General features: G+C 35.2%; 1 protein-coding gene across 5 annotated transcripts in view; it reads right to left on the bottom strand.

The window, feature by feature from the left end:
- The window catches only part of PLXDC2 (plexin domain containing 2), a 390,269-nt gene that overhangs the window by 230,770 nt on the left and 145,914 nt on the right, over positions 1–13,585 (bottom strand). The gene's annotated exons all lie outside the window — the stretch shown is intronic.

Here is a 13,585-nt window from a genome sequence, read left to right as displayed (position 1 = left end):
AAATGAACTCATAACAGTGTAATCTGTTGACGTGTAACATTTGGAGCTGGCATGCACACCTCTCAGAAGGATGCAATTTTAGGACACACCATAGGTCGTGACAGTGATTAATGTACAGATCCTTCAGAGTCCCTAAAACAGATAGGCAGCGCTAACACAATGCATTTTTATTCCCTCCCCTCCCCACCATCCACACACATACTTCATAAACATTCCCAGTTGTTCTGAGAAAACAAGCTACACTCCAAATCAAGGAATGAAAACCAAGTGATTTTCAGTACATATGGAAATGAAAGTCAAATACTATTAACTTATGAGCTTATATTTGTTTCACATGAGTTATGCTGAGCAGCAAAGAGACAACAACGTGTTTGAATGGGTTAAATAACACATGGCATGATCTTCGTGTAAATGTGCTAACCTGCCTTGTAGTTCACAATTCAGAGTTCGTTCATTGCCTAACTCACATAATAAGCAACACCCTCAGAAGGCATCACCTTGGAATCTTGTCACATTGCTAAAGTACGACAGTGATAGGCACTCAGAGAAATGGACGGGAAGGAAAGGAGATCAAATCACAAAGGTATTTTAAAGCCATCTGCAGGAACTGGCCTTGCTGACCCGGCTCAGCCTGCTATTACAGGAGGGAAAATTAGATTTAATCATCACTCCTAGGCTTTCATTTCAGTGGGTCAGCAGGGGAAGGTGCACCCCACATACGGGGAATTCAGTTTCAGTCTAGGAAGAACAGTCTTCTTCTATGTAACCATTGCCAAAAGATATGAATGGATAGGATTTACAGCTGGCAGAAGATGGGTTCAAAAAGGGCTTCAGAGAGCCTTGATTTAATTAGGGCTGTGATGTTCCCCTCAATACAAGAGCAGTCTAAGAAACCAAAATGTATCTAATGTAGTGTATAATATCATTCATTGACTCAGCTGCTTAGAAGTCGCATAACTAAGGTAAGGCTACCACTACTCCTCAAAGGCAAATGGGCTAAAATATCTGCTTTTCACCTCAGAAAGGTGCCAGTAATTCTCCTAGACAGAGAGAATGACTACTCTTTGGTTTCGCCATGAACTGAAGAGGTCTCCCACAGCCTGACGCCTTAGTGGATATATCCTAGAGAGAAAACACTACCACAATGTTGGCAAGCTAGACCTTTCCATGGGCTTGTAGACTATTAGAGCTTAAAAGAACCATGGAGAAGGAAACAGCCAAGAACTCCACAGAGAAGAATCCAAAAGCCAGAACAATGTAGCGCTGTTCAATTCATAGAACATTGTCAGGCTGAAAAATACTCAGGTACATAAAAGGTTGATCACGGTCCCCTCCCACTCGCCCACTACAGAAAATGTTTCTTTTTTAACACTCTTGTTCCCACTGGTCATTGAACAGTGCTCAATAAATATTTGTTGAATGAATGAATGACTGAATGGATGAATGAATTGTTGAGTCTTTTTGGAGCAAGAACGATAGGACCAGGCAGAAGTAATTAATGGAAGAAATACTTTGCAAGGATTCCGGAGACCAGGTGCAGAATTCTTCCTGTTAGGGTTGCTGGATATGGGGCCTAGCATAATTTACAAAACTCTCTGTGCTTTGGTAACCCTATAGGTGTATTTTAAATGGGAATGAAAATATCTTACCTGCAAAAGCAGACAGCTTTTCCTGAGGACATGTCTGGCTCTAAGACCTATGATTCTAGGCAAAGCTACAGAAAGCAATTGTATTTGCTTCATTTAGATACCTGGCCTGATTACCAAAAATATATGAGGCAGCTTACAACAAAAGTAAGCAATAAAAGTTTTACAACAACCAGACTGAGATCTCCTAGCACGCACTTAGGTTAACTTTAGAGTTGTGCATTGGCCTTGCACTAGGCGTGGTAGCGATCTGAATGCAAATGATCACGAAGGGACAATTGAAAATCTATACAGGGTCCTTGTTAGTATGTCAACCTAGATAAGAAACATAGCAAATGGAATGCAATTAATGGATTAAACCGTCCTAGATATAAAAATGTTTTTTTCAAAAAAATCACACAAAGGGGAATGGCTTGAACCAGAGGTTTGTCAGATGTCTATAACATAAATCAGGAAAAGTATACTGAAAACGTCAAAAAATGAGTCTTTCTTAAAATCTTCAAAACAGAACTTCAAAGCAACTCTGGGTTTTCTGAATTGGGTATTATTTTGGGGCATTAATTCCCTGATATTAATTTCACCATTATCCTTTTAGATACTTAACAGTACAAGATAAAAATACAGTACTTTCCATGACGCCTGTTAGGCCAGTAATGTCACACGAGCCTGGTCCTGCCTGCGCAGGAAGTAGACCAAACAACTCCACTGGGGAGCTGACTGCATAGGAAGTCTATTTCTCAACTTCCTTGACTCCCCTTTCTCATTTTATCCCTGCTTTCTTACCCTAGAAAATAAATGAAAAGACGCTTCAAAACTTAGGGATGATAAAGTCCATATTACCCCCTTTAAATTAATTAAACGAGGAGGCCCTTAGAGGAGGGTGGCTCTAATACCTTAGCTGCCTACATAAGCAAACCCAAATCTAAGCCTGTAAATGCTGAGGTTAGGTGAAGAACTAAGGACAACCAATCACAAACAGCCAACTTGGCTTTTCTAAATCAGGCAAATGCTGTAGCCAATCAAATAGTTTCCTTGTTTTCCTCCCATCTTTACTCTATAACAGTCTCTTCCCTAACTCCGATCCTTGGAAGGCCTGTAATCACTTTTGGTTTGGCGCTGCCCGACTGGAATTGATTTTTTACTCCGGTAAATAAACTCTTAAAATTTTTAACATGCCACACTTTATCTTTTAATACCACTTAAGTTAAAGTTTGGGAAGTTGGATTAATGTGTCAAACTCTTGTTTTTGCGGTGACCATTCAAATTTGTCCTTTAGCTGTATTATTGGGGAAGGTAAATTTAATAGACAGGTAGGCCTCCAATATGAAATAAGAATAAATGCTTACTTTAGCATATAAGAGGGTTAGTCCCCAAGCAGCTGTGGAGTTTTGGTGGTGTATTTTCGTTTTTTTTTAATTTTTAGCAGTGTTTTCTGATTTTCTTTTTTCTCTCTTGCTTTACCGTAACATTAACAGCTGCCACAGTCGCTGATAGGTCTGCCTCCATCATGGATGGGCTTGCTCCTCCTAGAATTTGCTACCTTAAACTTTGTAAACTGACCAATGGATCACTTGCTGGCTTTCATTGTGTTTGCAAAGTTTAAACAGGATTTAAGGAAGGACCTGAGAATTTTCTAGTGAGAAAATTTGTGAGATTTAGGGCCTGGTCCCCATGAATTTTCTTTTGGTTGCTATGTTAGACCTAATTCTATTTCTCTGGTTATGCTATGAATAAGCAAGACTACCTGATCATGCATTGAGGAAGCATTACTATGTGCTCATAACTCAGTAGTACATGGTTCACAAGCCTGAAGGATGAAATTGGCTTAGATTTTGATCCCTTTCAGAATGATTGTTAAAGAAGATAAAACAAGTCAAAATGGACATTTTACAGAAATAAAGACTGAAAAACTGGCAAAACCATAGCCTGGTTATCTACATTATAAATTATTCCTATACTTCACGGGCTTTCAAACTCATAAAACATTTTAAATCACCACCAAAACAAATCATTCAGAGGCAAGAGGAAGGAATATATGTAATATAATTTTTCCCTTCACAGCTGCAGGGAAAACAAAGCAACAGGAGGGATCTTTGAATCATCTGGTTGAACAGATTGTTTGCTTTCTGTCCACTGTATGTTAATTAAACCACCAAAGGAAAACATTCAAAGACAATTTTCTCCAACACATTTTGCTATAATTATTAATCATATAGCTCATGAAAACATTAAATATATCTAATGTCTCCCATTTGGATATAAGGAGAGAAAGCTTGAACATATTTTTGTTTATATAACACGTGAATTGATCTTAACACACCCCTGAAATATTTTATTCAATTAAAATAGCCAATAAACAATTACTGAAGAAGGCACTTTGTTATATTTCAAATAGAACATCATTGTGAAACCCAATAATGTCTAGTTAATGAGAGTAAAACAAGAAACTCATATATATCCTCATATTATTCTTCGCAAACCTTACAAGTCTCTGTGCCATCATATACTGTAAAATGAAATAATTTAAAATAAAATAAAAACAAAAGGGAAGAAAGCTATGCTAGGGTAGATATGTCCATATTAGAGTGTTACCCTAACGATTTTATTTAAATACCTTGCATTTAATTAGTATAATAGTTAAATGTTGAAGCCATCTTTAACCCCATTTCTTGAGCCTTGCAGACAAATCATACACATAATACAGGTCGAACCACTAAGAACTACATAAATTGCCATGTATCTTATGCAATTAGGATCCATCAAGACTGCACTTTTTGACAAGCACTTTGGTCGGCACTTTACAAGCGAGTGAAACGCCCCTTTGAAACCTCTGCAGAAGCATTAAGATTGTTCAGTGAAAACAGATTTACTGGCTAAATTCATCTGAGAATACGAGGTGTGACCATTAAGTTCACGAACTTGTTGCAACGATGTTGCTAACCTTTTTTGATATCAAAGGGATTATTAATTATGAATTTGTAACAACTGGACAAACAGTTAACCAAGTTTACTATTTGGAAGTGCTGAAAAGGCTGCGTGAAAAAGTTAGACGACCTGAACTTTTCACCAACAATTCATGGCTCTTGCATCACAACAATGCACCAGCTCACACGGAATGGTCTGTAAGGGAGTTTTTAGCCAGTAAACAAATAACTGTACTGGAACACCCTCCCTACTTACCTCATCTGGCCCCCAATGACTTCTTTCTTCACCCGAAGATAAAGGAAATATTGAAAGGAAGACATTTTGCTGACATTCAGGACATCAAGGGTAATACGACGACAGCTCTGATGGCCATTCCAGAAAGAGTTCCAAAATTGCTTTGAAGGGTGGACTAGGCACTGGTGTCAGTGCATAGCTTCCCAAGGGGAGTACTTTGAGGATGACCATAGTGATAGTCAGCAATGTAGTACGTATAACTTTTTCTAGGATGAGTTTACGAACTTAATTGTCTGACCTTGTAGATGAAATTATTTGGCTAAGGTACTTCAAGTTATGGCTTTGCACTTCAAGTTATTGCGGAAGTAAAGAGGAAATTCTATGCACATGATTATGTTCTTGGTTATGTCCAATAATGAACTGACTAAGCAGTGGACTTTGAGGTTTTGACTGACAGCATTACAGAGTAAGAGAGAGACAGAAAAGGAAGCATAAAGGATGTTTTGTCAAGATATTAAAGGGCTTGAGGTAGGACTTAGACATCATACTCTTTTTAAGCTTCTCATGTGATGCTTTATGTGTCCTGGTTGAGGACCACGGCTCCACGTTCTGGTCCCACCACAGGGGCCTTAGGTCACATCTTCATCATCTCTTGCCTCCTAACTGGTCTTACTGTCTTTTTAATCTCTTCCTTTTTCAATCTTTTTCCATCAACTATCAGAGATACCTTTCAAGTTTATTCACTTCTCTCTCCTGAGAGAATGGCTCAACACCCACGAAACTCTAAAACACTCCATGCTCTTGTTCCAACCACTCTCCCGTGTCTGACTCCCCATCACACCCTGTACTCCCACAACACAAAATTTCTCCAGACTCTCTGTATCTGCAATGCATATAGCTGCTTTTGCATGGAGGAAAGCCCTTCCTCACCCCAGGCTTTGAGAAATCTCACAACTCCTGCAAGATCCAGCTCAAATATCAACTTGTTAAATGAAGCTCCCCTTAACTCCCCCAAGCAGAGCTAGTTGAATGTTCTGCTATAATCCAATAACTCTTCTTCCCTGACTCTTTAAACACTTTTCTGCCTACCCCACCTGAATGTGAAATTGTGCAGAAAAGTGTTATCACAGCAGGCCTGAGACTGCTATCCTTAGAAAATCTTGTTTGCAAAGCTTGCCCTTGGCTGGCATCTGGGAACTTCGGTTTAGGGAGGGTTCCCACCATCCCCTAACAGATAAGAGTGGCTCACTGTGGCCAAACTGCTGGGGTAAACAATATGGTTTATGCTGAACACGTGCCTTCCTCCTGGGAGTCTGGAATTTTGGTACCTGCTAGAGAGAAGGTGGTTATGTGAACAGCTCCCAGTAAAATCCTTGGGTGTTGAGTTTCTAATGATCTTCCCTGATTGACAATGTGACATGTGCTGTCACAGCTCATTGCTGGAAGAATTAAACATCCTGTGTGTTCCTGCTGGGGAGGACTCTTAGAAACTTGCCCTGGTTTCCTTAGACATTGCCCCAAGTTCCTTTTCCCTTTGAAGATTTTGCTTTATATTCTGTTTCTGTAATAAATCATAGCCATGGATACAACTATATGCTAAGTATTGTGAGTCCTCATAGCATATCATCAAACCTGTAGGTGGCCTTGGAGATGCCTGACACAGAAATGTTTCAGAAGAGGGACTCCATCTTATATTTTTTTTATCCCATTAGTACAAGCACAGACATTGATATATAATAACTATCCAAAGTTTTTTTTCTGAAAAAAAAAAGAATGAATGAGTAAATGAATGATTGGACAGGTTGTTGCTCATTTCAGACAGCATCTTAAAAGTTATGGATGCAATTTCTTGTCCAACTTGTTAAGATTTTAACCATGTTTCTGAATAGCCAGAAAACAGGGTGGAAGAAGGAGAAAACGATGGGAAAACAAATCTATAATAGCTTCTATTTATCTTATACAAGTTCGACTCAAAAATAGCTCACTGGCCAGTTGGGTGATGTTCAGTAACAGCAGTGATTACAGTTTGTCATCTCAGTTCTTTTCAGTTAATGGACTCAGTAAGAAATACAACACATGTCTTTGAGGAATATGGGCATGGCCCAGTGAGACTGAAAAGCTATGAAGTAGATGAAACAAGGACAATTTTAAGTTTAAAGTGGGAAACAAGTGGAGAATTATTCTAGAACTTTGAAGCATCAGAGCTCAGCCTCTGAGAGAGAAAAACAATCATGAAGGCCTAAGGCCAAGATGTAAGTGCACACCCTTTCTTCTCCGCCCTGTCCTTCTCTGTCATCTGAGTCATTGTATGGTTCTGGGGCATGGCACAGTATTTTTCTGATGAAGAAGATTAGGCAGTTTAAGAAAAATATATATAAAAAATTAAATAGAATGCAAAAACGGGAAAATCTATTCAAACACTCCAAAATATGCACAGAACCAACTTACACTTCTAAAATTTAATAGTTTTCCAATTTTACTATTAAATAAAATAATAAGCAGACATTTTAATTTCACACATAAGAACGGCAAATTATCCTATGGAAAACATGCTCAGCCTTACAAGCAATCATTACTAAAATTTAAGGCAATTTTAAAGTACTACTATTATATTTACTATGCATTAAAAATAAATAGAAAGAATAAAACTATGTTAACAGTTGTAAAACAGAGGTGTTTTATCCATTGCTTCTAATATGGGTTAATAATAATATTAATTATAATAACTAATCTTTATTTAGGATTAGTTAAATGGCAAGCACTGTTCTGAACATTTGCATACATTAATGTATTTGGCATGTATTATTATTAGCCCTTTTTTTCTATGAGGTTATTGATGCATGTGAGAGGGTAAGTGATAGCCTCAGAAAGTAACCAGAGCTAGATCCAGAGGCTTAGTCTTAACTGTTATCTAAACTGTCTCTAATTAACCTTTCAGAAAGTCAATTTAGCAATCTGTCACAAAGCCTAATAATATGACACAAAGAAACAATCTAAAAGAAAAAAGAGTTAGACAAAATGGACTTTTAAAACAGCAAAAATATGTAACCAATCCAGCATTTGAAAGCAAATAAGGACTACAATATCCCATCAAGCTGACTTTGCCGGTGGAAGTACATGAAACAACGTTAACGTAAAAATGAGGTAGAAAGTAATAGCATGTTAATACTGATTATATTTTTTGAAAGACATAAAAGTATTTTAAAATAAATAATGAATCTTCTTGAGAATTTTCTATTCACTGCCTAGTGGAAATTTAAAGAAAAAAATTGATTTAATTCAAGTAGATTTTAGCATTTGTTTTAACCTGATGATAACTTTCTGATTTATAATAAAAAGGAAGACAGTCAAAGAACACAGACTATCAACTGATTCTTCAGTTCTGCCAGATTTAGAGAATAAACTCATTTCCACATAAGCCATAATCGACAAAAAATATATTAACAGAGAAAACAGCATTTAATTAAATTAACATCTATCTTTTAAAAAGATCCTTGGAATTTTCTGTAGAAAACATTGTATCATGAACCCAGAAATTAGGTGGAAATTTCAGTATGTGACTTCCTGCTATCCGTAAAAAGAGAAGGGGCAGCTTTATAGCCTTGACAGTCCTTCCCAGCTATAAGTCTGTCATCTATTGGCTAGCTAAATACTGGGGCACCGAAAAAAAAAGTATACACATGACCTGTATTCATCTTTTGTTATCAGTATATATTGAGTATTACAATTTTAATACAGTTTTTTCCTTTCTTAAAATGTGCATACAATTTTTTGGCACCCTTTTATCTTAATATCCATTTTGGATCATATATTAAATATTCTACATTTGTTTCCAGGTATTCTATTTAACTTGTGAAAATTCATGTACTATGAGAGTTTAGAGTCTCCATAGCAAAATAAAAAACTAAAATTTATTTGGTAAAATATTTGAACACTTCCATGTATCATTAGCCATTCTAAACTACCCTCGTTTCCTGTGTTGGGAAAGGCTGATTTTAGAATAAGGGCTTTGCACTGAAAACTAAGTCCCAGTGCGTGAAAAAACATGACTCTGACAGGCAGAGGGAGATGGAAAATGCTGTAAACAAGGCCCAGTCATGGCCAATAGCCTCTCTATGGAAAATGTGAGTCCTCTCAGCCAGAACAGACCAGATGGAATCAATCGTTGTAATGGTGCCCAGGGTCAATGATCATGTCCAAATGCCCAGGGACCAAATCACTGAGGGCCTTCTCTTGATTGATGGTTACCAGATGTCTGATAGACTCAATCTCATTGCATATTGTCATCAGACTATATTCAATTTGTGAAGTCAGAATCTATAATGGCCCAATGTTGAGCCAAGGCTGACTTAGCCAATGACCACAGATGACAACCAACACATGTATTTCTATCAGATTATAGTTTATATTTTTATCTGATTTAAATCCCATAAATCATACCACTATTAAAATAGCCCCAAATGTCTATAGGTTAAATGTCCTCTAGAGATTTGTGTGGACTTGAACAAGAGGCCAATAACACCTGCAATTTCCTCATCACAAAATTATCTCTATTGTTTATTTTTTAAATAATTCTGGTCCTAAGGTTATAACTGTGTAACCCCAGGCAAGTCTCTCAACCTTCTGGGCCTATGTTTCTTTATTAAAATATGACTTTAGTAAGTGGAAGACATACCATATTCTTAGAATGAAAACCAGTAGTATTTTTCTGAAACCTGACTAAGTGATTCTAAAGTTCAACCCAAACAATTTAACAGCTTAACTGCACCCCAACTCTCCACCTCCCTGCAAAGAGATGAGCAATGCCCCCCACATAATCCATCAACTAGGGAATAAATACCTGTCTTGACAAAGCCTCTGGATCTGGGCTCAGTCCTTTGGCCTGGTCTGAGCACAATATGACTGTCCAAATATTATTAGTTGTTAAATGTTGACCATCATTCCAGGATAAAAGTGAAAAATACAACTACAAAATTTTGTATTTATGAGCTTCCTTCTGTGTGCTAGGGTTGAAAGTACAGGGTACAGAAAATAGTGTCTTAAGGTGCTCAGGTTGGAGACTCAGTCATTACAAAAGCACGCAAACAATAAAAAAAAACCATTAAAGAATATTAAGGAAAAAAATAAAATGGTTCTGTTCTCAGTTTTATATAAATTTAAAAGGCCAGCAAGAAAAACATCATTAGCACATACCATGATTAATACTAGGTATATCTATCTAGTTTATGACCTACAAAATTGCAATCACATATGGCTTATCTTAATATATACCAATATATATACCATAAATATACCAATACATTTTTTAAAATATTATTCCTCGATTTTAAAAAATGGGCAAAGGTCATGAATAGATAATTCATAGCAAAGAAAATATAAATACTAGTAAATATATAAAAATGTGTAACATTATAAGAAGTTAAAGAAATGCAATCAATTACAAATATTTTCTCTTGTATATTCACAGAGATTTATTGTAAAATTGTACTTGTTAGTATTTGACAGGATTTTTTTTTGAAGCAAGTACTGTATTATCTAATATTGGTAGTAGGATTCTAATTTTAATAAAATTTTTCTGTGAGAAAGTTTTCAATCTGTAGTAAAGTCTTCCAGGATTTGATACTGTGGAAATATTCTTAAATGTGTAAAAAAATGATGAGTAAGTATAAAAAATTGTATATAGTCTTTGAATAGGGTAAAGGAAGAATATATACATATGTGCATATACACAAAAGAAAAAGGTGACAGAAAGAAATACATTATAAACAGGGTTACCAGTACTTTTCTCTGTGTTGTGCGAGATGGCAGCTGCTAGTTTTTGGTTTGTTTTTCTGGCTTATCTCTATTTTACACATTTTCTACAATGTGCTACTTCAATAATGAGAGAAAAATAGCCCTAGGTCTCTACTTTCTGAAGGTCAAGTTCAAATATTCCTACTTGGTAAAGCCTTTCATTATCATCAATATATCATTTTCCTAGGCAGAGTTATTTTGATGTGATCTCATAGAACTTTACTCAAACCTATTGCTGTGTTCTCATGATATTGTAATTGTTGATTAAATGTCACTCTTCCACAAATTACCATGAGCTTAGCCAAGGGAGATGTCATTTATTCATCTCCGTGCTCTTTTTAGTTATTATAATAAATGTTTACTAAAAACAGGCTATCCAGTCTGTCTGTTTTCCTGTCATGGCATAGTTAGGGCAATGACCTGGCATTTTCCATCATGGCTGGCAGCTCTTCTTAAAATAAGCTTATTTTTCTGCTTAAAATTCTTAGCCTTGAGTACTCAGATATGTTGGGTTATTTCTTCAGAAAATTTAGTAGCAGCCCTGCCAATTTCTGTGCAATTTCTTATACTCTTCTCACCTCTTTTTCTATATATGAGTTTCATCAAATAAAAGATCAGGGTTAAAACACTATTACTGTAAATTCCTTTAAAATGATCTGAGAGATTACTATAGCAAGAGAAATTAATTTTCCCTGTTATTCTACTTCTCACATTTGTTTCATATATTTAATGAAATATATCTTCACACAACCTTAGAACCACAAAGCAATGGGCAAAATTACTTAATTTTGGTATGTCAAAAAAACTTTACAGTAAGTTCTATGAAAAAGAAATCACAGGAAAGATTTATGCTTCTGAATATCAAAGGCATTGTGAAGCAAGGATTCACAAATAATATGTTAGTTACAGCGGAAAACATACAATTCTTTGAACCAAACTGACATTTTGTTATTTATACTTAAATATGGAATACTTTATCTACAAAAATGTATTTGCTTCATTAAGTATTTTTGAGTATTTACTAGCTGACTACTTGCATAATTTATCCACTTACCTAGTTCCCCTTATAATTAACTCATACTAGTATTAGAGGTGAAATATCTTGACAGAAAAACAAATTTCCCTATGTAAACCTATGATTTTGAGTTAAAAAAAATCATATTTTAAATAGTCTCTTTCACAAGAATGGGACACTTTAAGCCAAAAATTAGGAAAATGGTGAGAAATAGAAAGTTGAACATCATATAAACGCAGTTATGAAACTTTGGTCTTTTACAAACTGTATCATAAGTTGAATCCACTGAATTTAACAATATTTTTTTCATTTGTGTGGGGAAATAGAAATACTTAAACCTGAATAGTAACTACCTTTTATTCAAAAAACAGTTTTAAAATCAAATTCCCAAGAAATTAAAAAAAGTCATGAAGGTCTGAATTTAGTCATTACTTTCCTAAATAACATTCCTAGTTAAATTGCACGATTGAATATATTTATGCTGATTAAGCATGTTACTAACGTTGTAAATAAACCACAATCAACAATTTCTTTTTTTACATTAAACAAAGAAATTAAGGCAGGAGAAACTGTCTAAAATTAGACTTCAATTTCTATGCTATATTCCTACAATATACAAACTAAGAGCTAAGGATTAAGCCACCAAGGTGAGATGGAAATCCAAAGTAACCTTCAATCACTTACAGATTAGAAGTCTGACATTTGTAGAATCCAAATGTTTCATTCTCTTGCTAGTCTCAAATTACCTTTTTTAAAAATGTTTTTTTACTCACACAAACAAATTCCAGATACACTGGAAAAGTCTGTACTTCAAGTACTTATTACAATATACATTTATCAAAAACTTCCCTTCTATTAACCAAGAAAAATATCGAATTTCATAAAATAATTTAAAATCTATGACTTTCATTATTGGGCAAAAACAGCTTGCAAGAGTACCGACAAAAATTTATTTTATATATTCGCTAATGCTTAGGACAATACTAACCCAGGGATTCTTTCCTTTGTTTTAAAGTAAACAATATCTGAGGATCAAGGATTTAAAAAATCTTGCTCTAGTTCAAAAAGATGTGCATGATGGACTTTATACAATTTCCTTATCGTAATCATCTCTATCATTTTATTTAAAAATCATTATTTATATTATAGAGTGAATAGCCTAAAGGGCATTAATATATTATTAAAGTAAAATATTATCTTTCTTCTAATACCAAAAATTTGAAAATTAAATCACTTTTCAAAATTGGAGAAAATTTTAAACACTTAGTATTCGGTCCTAGAAACAAGGTGCAGAGCTATACCGTAGTGAATATCCTTCCTGGATATTTCTCTGCATGTCTGTACATGTCTATGTACAAAAAAGTATATGTTTGTGTGCATGTGTGGGAGGTGTGAGCCAATATGCATATAACTTGTTTATTTCAGCATTAGACATTAAATATATATGTTATTGACTATAAACTGACTATTAAGAATAATTAATACCTAATCCTCAATTGCTGAAATTTTACTTTGATACTAGAGGCTAAATTTTTGTGAGCAGCCTCAATTCTTTTTTTTTTTTTATTAAAGTTTATTCGGGTGACAATGGTTAGTAAAGTTACATAGGTTTCAAGTGAACAATTCTATAATACATCATCTATACATCACATTATGTGTTCACCACCCAGAGTCAGTTCTCCTTCCATCACCATATGTTTGATCCTGTTTACCCTCATCTACCACACCTCTCCCCTCTTACCCTCTGGTAACCACTAAACTATTGTCTATGTCTATCAGTTTTTGTTTATTTGTTTGTTTTGTTCCTTTGTTGCTTTCAGTTTTATATACCACATATATCAGTGAAATCATATGGTTCTTGACTTTTTCTGTCTGACTTATTTCACTTAACATAATAATCTCGAGATCCATCCATGTTGTCGTAAATGGCACTATTTCATCTTTTCTTATAGCAGAATAGTATTCCATTGTG

Source organism: Rhinolophus sinicus, linkage group LG02 (assembly GCF_036562045.2).
Source record: "Rhinolophus sinicus isolate RSC01 linkage group LG02, ASM3656204v1, whole genome shotgun sequence".
In the NCBI taxonomy this organism is placed as follows: domain Eukaryota; kingdom Metazoa; phylum Chordata; class Mammalia; order Chiroptera; family Rhinolophidae; genus Rhinolophus; species Rhinolophus sinicus.
This window is presented reverse-complemented; position numbering and strand designations above follow the sequence as displayed.